Source organism: Amborella trichopoda, chromosome 2, assembly GCF_054954075.1.
Source record: "Amborella trichopoda isolate Santa Cruz 75 chromosome 2, AtrichopodaSantaCruz75HAP2 v2.0, whole genome shotgun sequence".
Lineage (NCBI taxonomy): Eukaryota > Viridiplantae > Streptophyta > Magnoliopsida > Amborellales > Amborellaceae > Amborella > Amborella trichopoda.
In genome coordinates, this window is record NC_142337.1 from 56,881,027 (window position 1) to 56,896,752 (window position 15,726).

Genomic DNA, 15,726 nt, shown 5'->3' on the forward strand with positions numbered 1-15,726 from the left:
CAATGCTACCCTGCATTCAAGTTTGAATGTTGGTGGTTAATTTAATTAAACCACAAATGTTTGTTGTTTATTGAATTAAATCCTAATTTTTTGTAATTCACCCCCAAAAAATCTTAATTTTTTGTAATAATTACTAATTGGTTATTACGTAGCCGTAATGTAATTTTTATGTTTCGATTTAGTTGAGAGAAGAGGGGAAACCCGGAGATAATCAATACTTAAGCGATCTTTTTTTGGGTTTTGTTTAATTTGAATGATCCTTACTCAAAATTATGGGGTGGTTTTATTAGGGGGAAGGGAAACTTATGGCATGTTGAGCAAGGAGCATATTGTAGCAATACCCCTCCTTTATCTACTATCGATTACTTACTTACTAATGATTGGTGAATAATGGATGGGCTCATGCGTGTACAATTAGACGATTTCGATGCCCTCCCACTTGAAAATGAAATCATCACCATCCATTTTAATGGCTTCTGGACGTGGAAGGGGACTCTTACAGTTTGTTTGTTGTAGAACATGCTATAACCCTACTTCTTAAGATGGCATTAGTGTTTGAAGATAATCCGCCATAATCCATGATTAACTGTGCTAAACACAACTAACTAGACCAATTCGCATAACACATTTTTCAATAGGAGTGGATTGAGCTTTTTTACAATTTTTGTTGTCTAAGTGTCACTTTTAAGATGCTTGTGTAAGCAATAATTATCATGAACTTTTCTCTGCTAATGTATGACTTTGTCAAAGCTTTCTATGGATACTGAATCATTGACGTTTCTCTCGAACATGCACAACCCCATATTGAAACTCCAATCATATCCAATTATTAATTGACTTAAAAAATTCTTTCAATTAGCAGCTTCACGATTAAAATATCAGTTCAATTAGGGGAATTTGGCCATTCATATTATCATTTTCTCATTATTTGAGCCGTTTATTAGCTTGCTCAAAGGTGAAGAATCTCCGAACCGCAACAAGTGAAACATGTACAAACTGGAGATCAAAATTTATTGTGAATTTCAGATAATTCAGGCTTCTTTGCGACAAAATCTAGCCCCATACAAACGATATCTGCCAAATAACCCTGATAAGTAGAGCGATTCATAGTAAGTCTTTGGTGCTAGAAACCACTATGACCCGTTATAACAGCCGAAATGCTCTATTATAATTTGTTGTTATAGTGTGTTGAATGTCGATTGTCTTAAATACACTCGTTATTTTAGCATTTACAGTAGAGCCCATTAGTTACAACCATTCCAATGGGTTTCCCATTAGTTTCTTAAACTTTGATTGAGAAAGTCAAGTGTACACATGGAAATATATGCACTAAAACTATTTACTTTTGATATAAAGATGTTATAATCATTATTAGTCGTTAGATATGAAAGTCAGTGGTTGGGAATGTGCCATTGATTGAACGCAAAGGCTAAAATAAAATTTCTCAAATATAATGACACAATTCTATCTGCCGGGTTTTACTTTCAATGGCTAAAAATGATTGTGATTTCCTTGTATCAGAAATAAATGGTTTTATAATATACAATCCCTATACATATTTGCCATCTAAGGTAACAATTTGTTGTTGGGTGCAATAAGCTTAAGATTGTGGTTTCAAAAAGAAAAACAGGGATAAAAACCTAAAAGCTCTATTGAAAAATGCAATTTTGGTGCCAAACCCTATGATGGCTGGAAAGTTTATCCTGCCACTGACTATAAAACTTGAATCTGCAAAAATTCTACCAAATGTGGAATATATGTACTATGTACCATACTCTACAATATGTTCCCACTCATAAATTAGGAAATGTCTTGTAAGTAAGGTCCATTAACTAATCATTGTGGAACTTGGCTTTTGTTTATAGAATTCTAGCTCATTGTAAAATTGTAAAGTTTTAAAAACCAATTAGAAAAAAGATAATTAATTTCACAAAATGAAGATTTTTGTCAGGGAAACCAAACCAAAGACATTTATGTTGGAATTTCACAAAAGGGATTGTATACTATAAGGGCCCAATTGGATAGGAGGAAATTAGGAATCTTAGATATTTGAAATCCGAAGAAATTTATGGATTTTCAATATTAAGGATTTTTGTCATGGATTTCTCACTTCTTTTGTTTGGATAAACCAATGGTTTAAAAACCGGATCGGTGACCCGGATCGGGCTTTTCAAAAACCGATCCGGATCGGCGAATCGGCGATCCGGATCGGCGAATCGGCGATCCGGATCGGCGAATCGGCGATCCGGATCGGAATCGGATGAATCGGTCATAATAAAGCTTCAAAAAAATCCGAAAAAATTATTAAAATTCATTATAAATATTGGTTTTTAGGAATTCAATAAAAAATGAGGGTACTCCATTAAGAATTTTCATGTTTTTGAATGAATATGCAAATATTGATATGTTCTTTCCCTGCATGAACCGCCGTTCAGCATTTAATTTACAGTATTTCGTGCTCATCCCTACACTGTTGCTGTTGGGACTCGATATGTGAATAATATGGTTGGGATAGGGTGGCCTCGGAATCATCATCTCTCTCGTTTTCTCTTTGAATAATATGGATTAAAAAAAAAAAAAAACAAATTTTCAAAAAAATCTATCATGGATTAAAAAAAAAATCACAAATTTTCAAAAAATTCTATCATGGATTACAAAAAAAAATTCGATCATGGATTAAACAAAAAAAATCACAAATTTTCAAAAAATTCAATCATGGATTACATAAAATTCGATCATGGATTACATAAAATTCAATCATGGATTACAAAAAAAAACAAACAAAAAAAACAAAAAATTCAATCGTGGATTACAAAAAAAGAAAAAAATAGTTCGATCATGGATTACAAAAAATTCAATCATGGATTACAAAAAACTCTATCATGGGTTACAAAAAAAGCAAAAAACAAAAAATTCAATCATGGATTAAAAAAAAACAAACAAACATTTCAATCATGGATTACAAAAAAAAAACAAACATTTCGATCATATATTACAAAACATTCGATCATGGATTACAAAAAATTCTATCATGGGTTACAAAAAAAAAAAAAAAAACAAAAAAATCGATCATGGATTACAAGAAAAGAAAACAAACATTTCGATCATGGATTACAAAAAATTGTATTATGGGTTACAAAAAACCAAAAAATTCGATCATGGATTACAAAAAAAATCTATCATGGATTACCAAAAAAAAAAAAAAAAAAAAAAAAAAAAAAAAAAAAAAAAAAAAAAAAAAAAAAAAAAAAAAAAAAAATCCGTACGGAATCGCCGATTCACTGTTCGGACTCGCCGATTCCGTACAGTGAATCGGCGATTCACTGTACAGAATCGTCCGGTTCTCTCTAGAACCGGACGATTTCCGATTTTCGGGGCGATCCGGTTCCTTTTTTACTATTTCCGAGTCGAACCGGGCGAGTCCGGTTCGACTCGGCGTTTTTTAAAACGCTGGGATAAACTATACAAAATTCACGGATTATTTGCAATCACTGCTAACTTCTTTTGTTTGGATAAACTATACAAAATTCATGGATTATTTGCAATCACTTCTATGTCCATTGTTTGGTAACAAAGCTTGATACAATTTCTCTCTCTAAAATTTTTATATACTTGCTCCCTCTAAAACTCAAAATTTGGTATAGTGTATCTATAAAAATTTTGAGGTAGTTTCACGCTCTAAAATTTGATAGGGTTTGTCTCTCTAAAATTTAATATACTTTCCATACAAAATTTAAAATTTGAAATTGTCTATCTAAAATTTTTGAGATAAGTTCTCTCTCTAAAATTTTTAGGTGTTTTACTCTCTCTAAAATTTAACATAGTTTCTCTTTCTAAAATTTTAAGATACTCTCTCTCTCTCTAAAACTTAAAACTTGAGCTAGTTCCCCTCTTCAATAATTTTGAGATAGTTTCTCTCTCTACATATTTTTAAGTAGTTTCTCTCACTAAAATATGATATAGCATTTCTCTCAAATTTTAAGATACTTTCTCTTTATAAAAGCTAAAATTTGAGATAATTTATCTCTAAAATTTTTGCAATAGTTTTTTCTTCTAAATTTTTTTATGTACTTTTTCTCTCTAAAATTTTATATAGTTACGCTCTTAAATTTTAATATGCTTTCTCTCTCTAAAACTTCTAGGTTGAGATGGTTTCTCTCTCTAAAATTTTGAAATAGTTTCTTTCTTAAAAATTTCATAGTGTCTCTCTAAACTTTGATATACTTTCTCTCTCTAAAGTTTAGAATTTGAGATACTTTCTCTCTAAAACTTAAATTTTGAGATAGTTTCTCTCGCTAAATTTTTTTAAATAGTTTCTTGCTCTAAAAATTTCATAGTTTATCTCTTGAAAATTTTAATATATTTTTTCTCTCTAAAACATAACTTTTGCGATAGTTTCTCTCCAAAAAAATTGAAATGGTTTCTCTCTCTAAAATTTTTTAGGTAGTTTCTCTATAAAATTTGCTATAATTACTATTTTTAAAATTTTAATTTATTTTCTCTTTTTAAAATTCAAAATTCGAGATAGTTTCTCCCTAAACCTCAAAAATCGAGATATTTTCTCTCTCTAAAAATCGAGATATTTCTCTCTCTAAAATTGAGATACTTTCTCTCTTTAAAATATGAGAGTTTCTCTCTAAGACTTAAAATTTGAGATAGTTTCACTCTCTAAAATTTTGAGATAGTTTATCTCTCTAAAAACATTTGGTACTTTCTCTCTCTGGAATTTTAACCTATTTTCTCTTTCTAAAATTTTAACATACTTTTGCTTTCTAAAAGTTAAAATTTGAGATGGTTTTTCTCTCTAAAATTCTGAGATAGTTAATCTCTCTAACAAAAATTAGTGCTTTCTCTTTCTAAAATTTTAACATACTTTCACTATCTAAAAGTTAAAATTTGAGATAGTTTTTCTCTTTAAAAATTTTGACATAGTTTCTATCTTAAAGAAATTTAGGTATATTCTCTTTTCAAAATTTTCATACCTACCAATTGCTACCTATATTTCGGGTCGGGGGAGCCAATGAGTGAAATACATGGGCCTTGGAAATGCAAAAAATGTTTTTGTGTGTAAATGAAATCCTGGAAAAGTAGGTCTTATTTCAATGATTTTGATTTTCCTGATTTTAAGTATCCAAGTCATTGAACAATCTAAACGGTAGATTTTGACAATATACAAGATATTAGGAATCCATGCTTTAAAATCCATGTACCCAAACAGGCCTTAAGAATATTCACTTTGGTACAAGAAAATCATAAGTAACCTTGGTCATAGGATATGAAACCTAAAAGTTTCAAGTATCTCACATGTTCTAGCAAATTATTTTGGACTTTGTTCTTAATCAATACTCTACTAAAATAAGTAAAGCCTCACCTCATAATTCTTCGAAAATTGTAATTCAAGAATTGAAAAACCTATATATTGATCATTTGGGCTTGAATATTATAGTTGTGAAAAAAAATTAAGATTTCAAACTCTAAAATAGTATATATTGTAATAAATTATCTAGACCGTTTATTTCATCATACAAATAAGTGTCCATATATCTGCAAGATCTATACCATTTTTTAATTTGAAATTTTATTGCCGGTGTTGAAACCTGATTTAAAGCTATCATAGATATTCCACTGCCGAAAGTGCTTTCAATACCAAAATTTGAGGTGAGACTTTATTTTGTTTTCATAAGCTAAATCTTAATATTGATTTACTCTCCCTTAACTAAATTCCTGTACAATAAAATATGGCTAATTGTTCGAAAACCTGAGCGCAAGGCAAAATCCACTCAGGAACTGAATTCTGCTGAACAGTAAAATTCTAGTTGCAAAAGTACTACCTAAATTCACCAGCAAAGCCCTGAAAAAGGACAAACATAATAATTTAAAGTCCGTAAGTTACCTACTCTTTATGAAAGCTATGGATCAGAACTGCAGGTGAGTTGTAAAGTCCAAGAAAATTAAAGTAATGGAGGGAAGATATACACCCCTGTAAATAATATATTTAATGAATTATTAAAAAATGACAAAATAAAACCTGTGGGTTTACCTGACCACACTATGACCAATAAAAACTCTCATAATAAGTTTCAGGTTTTCCAGCTTACCTGTCCTCATTATAAATCAATATCAGGCTACACTATCAAACAGAACAGGTCAGCGTTTCACCCGAACTATTCATGAAAGGGTGCGGTTTGTATAGCGCCTCGTTTCAATACTGAAAGTGTTTTGTGATAGCCTTAAAATATGTTTTCATCTTTGTTTATAAAGTTTAAAGCCTAAAAAATAATATTGATTGGTAAATATATAAAAACTTAAAAATCTGGAAAATTGACGGTCAAAAAATGCATTACAAACTACACTATTTCTAAAACTTGAAATCCATTTTTTTCTCATGTCCATGCATCTTGATGATCAATTTCAAGATATTTGGGCATCAAATCAATCTCTTCTAGTGAAATTTTGAGGTAGGCTCTAATTTGAGCCTTGGCTTTGTATAAACGTTTCCCATAAAAATAGCCCAATTGGTGTCAATCAACATTAAAAGAAATTTCGTCTCTAAATTGTCGGAGTACGAGTTGAATCAGATAAGAAGGATTATTTAAGTAGAAAAATTAAATTTGTCAATGAAAATAGACATTGAAGTAGTGATTAAAAAAATTGATTGTATACAATGAGACCATTTACCTTTGATACTGAAAGAAATACCTATGTGATATTTTGCCATGGAATACAATTTTTTCTTTTTTTAATGATAAAAATCATCCCTTTTTTATGTTGGCACAAAGATCACTTACATATGGCCTTATTACAATCAATAATATTTCAAAATAAAACAGCACAACAATAAAATAAAACTCAACCATTTGATGTCATTTATTCAACCTAATACTATGCTTGATAATATAAAATAAAAGAGTAAGAAAGTAAAAGAAGATGTTGGGAATTACCTCAACCGGGCTTATTACACTCCACACCGAGTCACCACATCCAATAGTACGGGATCCGCGGTTTAGCTTCAATCTCGAATCGAGAAAGCTAATTTTGGCCAAACTAGATAACCACCTCTAGATCTCTACAAAACCCTAACCCCCAAAAATAACTCTAAGCTTCCCTCTGATTTCTTACCCTAGTTTCTTCTTAGGTATAGAGAGGAGAGAGAAGGTTAGAGAGAGAAAGCCTGAGAGGAGAGAGAGGCGTGGCCCCTAGGAAGAGGAGAGAGAGGTGTGTAGAGATGGGAGAGCACCCTTATTTATAGTGAAATTTAGGTATAGGGTTTTTTTAAGGTTTCCCATAGTTTGCATCTTTCTTAAGATTGAATATGGACTGTTGATCAATATGACCTGCGAGGTGAGAGATCTAAGCCATCCATTCCATAGATGGGCCATCAACATTATGGAAGGTGCATAAACCGTTATCTCCCTTTCCTTAAACTATTTTCTCATCAATATATTTAAATAAATTAAATCCATTAAAGATATAGTGCATACCATAAAATTGCATATTCCATCTCATATTTACCATAAGAATATTTCAATAATATCAAGTCAAGATATTCCTTCAATAATCAAGATAAGATATGGTCAATATTTCCTAATCAATATTTGACCATATGCTACAAGATATAGTTACCATATTTAATAAACTTGAACACAAAGCAACAAGAGAAGGTTTCCAAGGGTGGGGCGTGCCACCCATGTATGGTATGTGGGGGCCCACCTAATACCCACATGGTGTGCCCACACTATGGCCCCCATGTATTTTTTAATAAATATTTTAAAACTAAACGAAATAAATTTTTTAACACTATAATTTTGTAAATTAATAACGTTATTTTTATAACTTCAAAATATCAAATGACTTAAAAAATTCAAATAATAAAAATAAAATAATTTAATAAAAAAATGAATACAATTAAATGGGAAGTGGATCCATATGGTTCAGGAATTCTATCAACGATCACGGGGTATTCCACCTTCAACTGTAGACTACAGACCACACTTACTTTATTAAACCGACCCAGTGTTTTCCATGACCCACAGTCCAAGCAGAGGCTCATTAGTGGGTCACCAAAGTCTGGCCGATAAGCCAAGTGGTCTTAATCACAGTTTATGGATTACAGGTCCTCCCCTAGAGACAAGTCAAGGTCACCACGACCTGATGCGACCACAGCTCTATGGTGCATAGGGTATCTCTCGCACATGCATACGCTTCACCCAAAAGTGGATAACTGGCTTTTTCGAACAATTTATCGATATGCATGCCGTGTGATGAATCATGGATGAGGTTTTGGTCCCCGTCTCTATAGGCCTACCATCACACACAAAGATCACATAGTCCATCGGTTCACTCATCTAGGCATAAGCTCCGACCTCATCAAGGGCTAACCCAAAAACCCTTCTTGGTTTATTCTTTATGCCCACCTTGGATTTTTCAACCGACTTGCCTAGATCGTCAAGCACAGTCTGGTATCAGCAAACATCATTTGCTTAGTATGGTCCTCAAGAGACCACACTCCCACTGAGTTTATGTTCCACATAAACCCAAGGAGGTCACAATTAGTTACAACCATCCAATGTGATATTTGATAGCTTAGATGTATCACAAAGTTAGAGAAAAATTCTTTTGAAGTTTAAAGCTTGGTCAATGAAATAAATGCAACCATCTAATTTCACATTCAATGGTCAAGATTAATTGTGACTATCTGGTACCAAAGGTAAATGGTTTCATCGTATACTTTTCCTTAAAAAAATTTCTAACTCTGATAAGTTTGTGTATTTAGAATAACGAGATCACTAGATGTCTCAAATCGTGTATTGACATCATTAGAAAAAAAAAAAAGGACTTTTGAGCTCCTTGTGCCTACATTTCAAAACATACAACTGGAACTAATCCCATCAAATGGGATTTTTTTCTTATCATTGTATCTTTATTCAAACTTCGACTAATATTTTATAAATATATCTATGTTAGAGAAGCCCTAAAGCCCAATTTTTTGTAGTTTTTAGTTTATTTTTTAATTTATTTATTACCCATTCTCAAGAATCATTCATTGCAGACATGGCGAATTGAAGTAGGACCCCCGACGATTTAGTGCCAATTCCAGTTTTTAAAACACTTGTTTGAAATACAAGAAACAATCAGCACCTAGTGGATACCTATATGACAAGACAAATATGTACAAAACCTATTAAACAATCAGTTCGTAATGTAATGTATAACATGGTTAAGAACTAAATTTATTGACTAAAGCAATGTCGCAATTACACTTAGTATGCCAACAATCGACTACATTTTGCCTCCACCGTCCAAACTCAAAATCAGAAGGTGGAGATGAACTATTATGTGCTAAAATCCACCACTGTCCACTCGATCAAAGGGATCCATCATTCACTTTGGAGGGATAATAGAGACCGGACATAGTAGAGGTGAGAGAAAGGAGCTACGACAATAGTAAAATTGCAGTAATCTACACTATCTGTCACATGCAAAAAGCATCATTATAATTTTTATAGTAAATGATTTCCATGTCGTACAGTCGATAATTCAGATGCTAAATATAATTCTTTTTTCCAAGTGAATGCTAAGATTACCTTCTTCTTCTTTTTCTTTTTTTTTTTTTGGTTTTTGGAAAAATGAGATCGGAACTTTTGACGTCACATTGGAACTGCACCTATCATGACTCCCTAATATTATGTTTCACTTATGATAAAATCTACTTTTCAAGGCGTTGGCTAACTTATTCCTTACTTTTATTCTACTCTCAAAGCTTTTGAGCATTAAGAACATGTGCCCTAGTCAAAATCTCTCCGTTGATTAGGGTTATTTTATGTTTCTTTCCAATGTTTTTCCCGAATTTTAAAGGTGAGTGTGTTATTTATTTGAAAATCAAAACACATACTTGTATGCCATTAAATTTGGCACGGATCTCTAGAAAAGTTATCACATAGGTATGGGACTGGATTTTTCTATAGATCCGTGCCAAATTTAATGGTGATCTTTTAAGGTCATACACACATGGGTGGGAGAGTATATATATATATATATATATATATATATGCCAATGATTTCATGCAACCGTTGCATAGTAATATGATGTAACAACCTTAAAAAACCATCTTGTAGCCATTTGTCTGACTCAAATTTTGAAATATATACTCTTTTCATTCTAATGAACAATCACGAAAAAATAAAAAATTGAAAACACAACCTAGAAAGTATTTTTTTAGCCCAATTAACATAGACCGTTCATTTTGGTGAGATGCTTAGATCTAGACCTTAGAAGGATTCTTTTCATTTCTATATTATTTGAATGGATTTATTATCATTAGATGAACAATGTTAAAAAAGAAAAAATGAATTTGAGTTCATAAAGGCAAAGATCTTGAAATTCATAAAATGAATGGTCTAGATTTGTTTTTGGAGGGGACTCATTTTGACAATATCTAAGATTCAAATTGAACTTTTTTTTCAGGGGGAATTGATTATTGAGATGAAGAGAGTGTGTGTGTAAAATTTGAGGTCATATAAATACCACAAATATAGTTTTCTAGAGGTGTCGTTGTATTTTACTTTCATACAACCATTGCATTAGATCATTGCTCATATATATATAGTAATGATACTATGATACCCTCCGACACCCATGTGAGTAAGACCCCAAAAAATCACCAATAAATTTTGATACAGATCTCTAGAAAAGTTATCACATGGGTGCGGTACTTAGGTGAATCGGTCTGGTTTGTATAGAGCCTAGGCTCTAAACAAATTGGAGCCCACCTTCAAATAGTGTCGAGAAATGAGGTTTCAGTATTGGAAATCTTTGTGATAGCCTTAAAATATGTTTTCTTATTTATTTATAAAGTTTAAAGCTTCAAAAATAGTGTAGATCGACATATCTATGCAAACTTGAACATCTTGAAAATTAACGGTCCAAAAATGCGTTACAAAATACACTATTTCCAAAACTTGCGATCCATATTTTTTCTCATGTCCATGCATGTTGATGTCGAGATGATCAATTTGAAAATATTTTGGGCATCAAAACAACCTCTTCTAGTAAAATTTTTTAGGTAGGCTCAAAATTGATTGTTTACAGCCTCGGCTCTATATAAACTTTTCCCATATATATTTTTTCATGTCCGTGACGTGGGTGAAAAAATTGAAGGGAATTTTTAGCATGCAAAATTGATGCAAAAATTCTACGGGGACCGCCACGGCTCCCTTAGGTCCGTGGCAGTTTTTAGGCAAGACCGTCACAGACATAGCATGTCTGTGACGAGGGTGAAACACTGTAGCATGTAGAATCACATATACACCTTAAAAATCTATATATAAAGTTGCAACCTGACATTCTTAAAATGTAAGGTTGCAACCTTGAAATCACAGATGCATGTTCGTGATGTGGCAGTTTATGAGAATCAGGGATGTATGTCCTTAAAATGTAAGAATGTCGAATCACAAATGCATGTCCGTGACGTGGCAGTTTATATAAGGTTGCAACCTTAAAACGTAGAATCACAGATGCACCACAAAAATCTTTCGAAAATGTTGTTTTAATGTTGAAAAAACTTTCTAATCGATCACTTCGACATTGAGATGTATGAATATGAAAAAAAAAAGTTTTTGAGTCCTGGAATAGTGCATCTTGCAACACGTTATCTAGACAGTCTATTTTCAAGATTTTCATATATTTATAGATCTACTTGACTTTAACCATTTTTGAAATTTAAAATTTTCTAATTAGATATGAAAATAGATTTTAAGATAATACAAAGAATTTTGTATAACAAAATTACATGTTATGATAAAATTTTAAGGTGTGCCTTGATTGGATTGTTTAAAGTTGCATCCTTATAGAACTATATATATATATATATAGGCAGCGCACTTCTAGAAAACCATATTTAATACAATTTTATGGCCCCAAATTTTGCACACACACTCCTTTTATCTAAATAACCAATACTAAAAAATAAAATTTAATTTGCACCCTCGATATAGTAAAAAATGAGTGCCCTCCAACAATGAATCTCAACGATTTATTTGGTGAATTTCAAGATCTAGACCTTACAAATTCAAAGTCACTTTTTTCTTTTTTGAGATTGTTAATATAATAATACTAAAGCTATCTAATAATTTTGGAAAGAAAAAAATTCCTTCTAAGGCCTAGATCTAAGTATCCCATTAAAATAGATGGCCTTTATTAGTTGGGCTCAAAAAATATCTTTTATGGTGTATTTTCAAATTTTTCTTTTTTGTGATTGTTCATTAAATTGAAAATAATGTATATTTAAAGATTGGGGTTAAACAAATAGGTTTAACATGGTTTTTTAAGGTTGTTGCATTTTATTACTATACAACCATTGCATGAAATCATTGCCATATATATATATATATATATATATATATATATATATATATATATATATATATATATATATATATATATATAATCTAATGCAACAGTTGTATCATAGTATAATGCAACAACACTTCTAAAAAACTATATTTGTGGTATTTGTATGACCCAAAATTTTGCACACACTCTCTATTCATCTCAATAATCAATGCAAAAAAAAAAAAGTTCAATTTGAACCCTTAGATATGATAAAAATGAGTTCCCTTCAAAAATGAATCTAGACCATTCATTTGGTGAATTTCAAGATCTTGGCCTTTACAAACTCAAAATCATTTTATTATTATTTTTTAACATTGCTCATCTAACGATAATAAAACCATCCAAAAAAATTGAAAATGATGAAATCTTTCTTAAGCCTAGATCTAAGCATCTCACCAAAATGCACGGCCTAAGTTAATTGGGCAAAAAAAATACTTTCTAGGTTGTGTTTTCAATTTTTTCAATTTTTGTAAATGTTCATTAGAATGAAAAGAATGTACAGTTCAAAATTTAGATCAAACAAATGGTCATAACATGGTTTTTGAAGGTTGTTGCAATATATTACTACGCAACGAATGTATGAAATCATTGCTCTTATATATATATATATATATATATATATATATATATATATATATATATATATATGGAACAAGTTTATATAAGGTTGCAACCTTAAAATGTAGAATTACATATGCACCTAAAAAATCTATCGGAAAAAATTATTTTAACGTGGAAAAAACCTCTAATTGGTCATCTTGACATCGTGATGTATGAATATTAAAAAAAATAACAATTTGAGTCTAAAAAATAGTACATTTTGCAATAAATTATCTAGACCGTCCAGTATCAAGATTTTCATATGTTTATAGATCTAGTTGATTTTGACCATTTTTGGAATTTAAAATTTTATAATTAGATATAACATAGATTTTGAGATAATTCTAATAATTGTTTTCATCAAAATTATATGTTTTGACAAGGTGCACCTTAATTGGATAGTTTAAGGTTGCAACCTTATAGAAACCACACCCTATATATATGTGTGTGTATGTGTGTGTGGAAGATACTACAAAACGCCTATAGGTGAAAATGAACAGTGATTTCGCCTATCTCATCACCATTCAAACTTCATCGTACGGTCACAGTTGTCTCGTAGTGTTTTAATTTTTATTTTTTTACTAATCGGAATAATCTGAAATTTGAAGCGTGTGTACATATTAGTGAGATGCACATAATAAAAATATGAAAAAATAATAATTCACATAATATAAATTTACCAAAATATTCTCATAAAATTTTGGTGGTATTTTTGTCAATTTATATTTTACAAATTATATTTTTACTAATTTTATTAGGGGCACCTCACTAAGATGTACACACACTCCAAATTTCAAGTAATTTAGATTTGTAAAAAAAAAAAATGAAAATTTCAACACTACTAGACAACTGTGAACGTGCGAAAAAATTTGGATGGTGATGAGGACAGGCGAAATCACTGTTCATTTTCATCTGTAGGCGTTTTGTAGCATTTTCCTTTATATATATATATATATATATATATATATATATATATATATATATTAATGATCCTATAGGATCCTCCCCCACCCATGTGTTTAGGACGCCAAAAGATCACCATTAAATTTGGCACGGATCTATAGAAAAATCACCAATTTTAATGGTGATCCTTTGAGGTCCTACACACATGAATAAGGGAGGGTCCTATAGGATCATTACTCATATATATATATATATATATATATATATATATATATATATATATATATATATATATATATATATATATATATATATATATATATATATATATATATATATATATATATATATATATATATAACCCTTCAAATTGCAAAGGTTCAAGATAGAGAGAGTTATGAAGTGTAGATTTATTAAATTTGTTGTCTATTTTTTTTTTACTTTTGTGGGAAAAATTTGTAAATATTACTACAAGATAAAAGGTATTTTTGTCATCTCCATAAAAGGTATAATTGAAATTTTTACTAAAGGACAACGACACTCTACCAATAAAGTTCGAGGACACTAACTTTTAAAATGACATTGTACCTTTGTGAAAATTTCAAATTTGCCTTTGTTTAATGGTAAACTTACCTATTTAAATAATTTTTTAATAAAAAAATACTGATTATTTTGATAAGTCAAAGGTTTCTACGCTTTCCCTACAACATGGAAGTCCTATCTTCTCCTTACTATCCATCCATCTAATTTTGATCAAGAGAGCTATTCACCATTTGATCTTAGATCTGACGTCTCAAAGTATTTTATTTTTAGTTTTTTTTATACAAATTGTATGAATATGAAATTTGGTGCGTGTCATCTTCTCATTGGGGCACACTTATAAAAAAAATATTAAAACTAATTTTTCGATAAAATATAATGACCAAAATTCCCTTTGAAAATTTTAAGGGTATTTTGGTCATTTTATTTTATTGAAAATATATTATTCTTTTTTTCGCTAGTGTGAGTTTAATAGAAGAATGAACGTCCACATTTTGGTATCAAAATAGTTTATAGAAAAAAAAGTGAAATTAAAATAGTATAGAGATGCGACATTGTGATTGGGGCAATCTTAGCCCTCCATTCAGAATAGATGGTTGGATAAGGGGGAAGATAGAACTTCTATGCTGTAGGGGAAGCAAGCATAGAAAGCTTGTCCTTTTGATAAATACACCCATCACAACCCCTTTTAGCTTGAACTTTTGTATTTTGAGGGGTTGTTAAATATATATATATATATATATATATATATATATATATATATATATATATATATATATATATATATATATATATATATATATATATATATATATATATATATATATATATATATATATATATATATATATATATAGGAAAAGTCTTCTCAACGCCTATAGGCAAGAATGAATAGTGATTTCAGCTACCCTCATCATCGTCCAAATTTTATCGCGATGTAACAATTGTCTGGTAGTGTTTAATTTTTCATTGTTTTTCTACATATTGAAATGACTTGAAATTTAGAGAGTATGTACATCATACTGAGGCACATCTAATAAAAATATAAAAAAAAATTATTCACAAAAAATAAATTGATCAAAATACCCTCGAAATATTTTGGAGGTATTTTGGTCAATGTTTTTCATGTAAATATTGTTTTTATATTTTTCAAATATTCCTATATTTTTTAAAGATTCCTATATTTTTTATAAATACACATGCCAAATTTCAAGTCATTGTGATTTGTAGAAAACAAATGAAAAATAAAACACTACCGGACATTAGTGACCACGCGTTGAACTTTGGAAGGT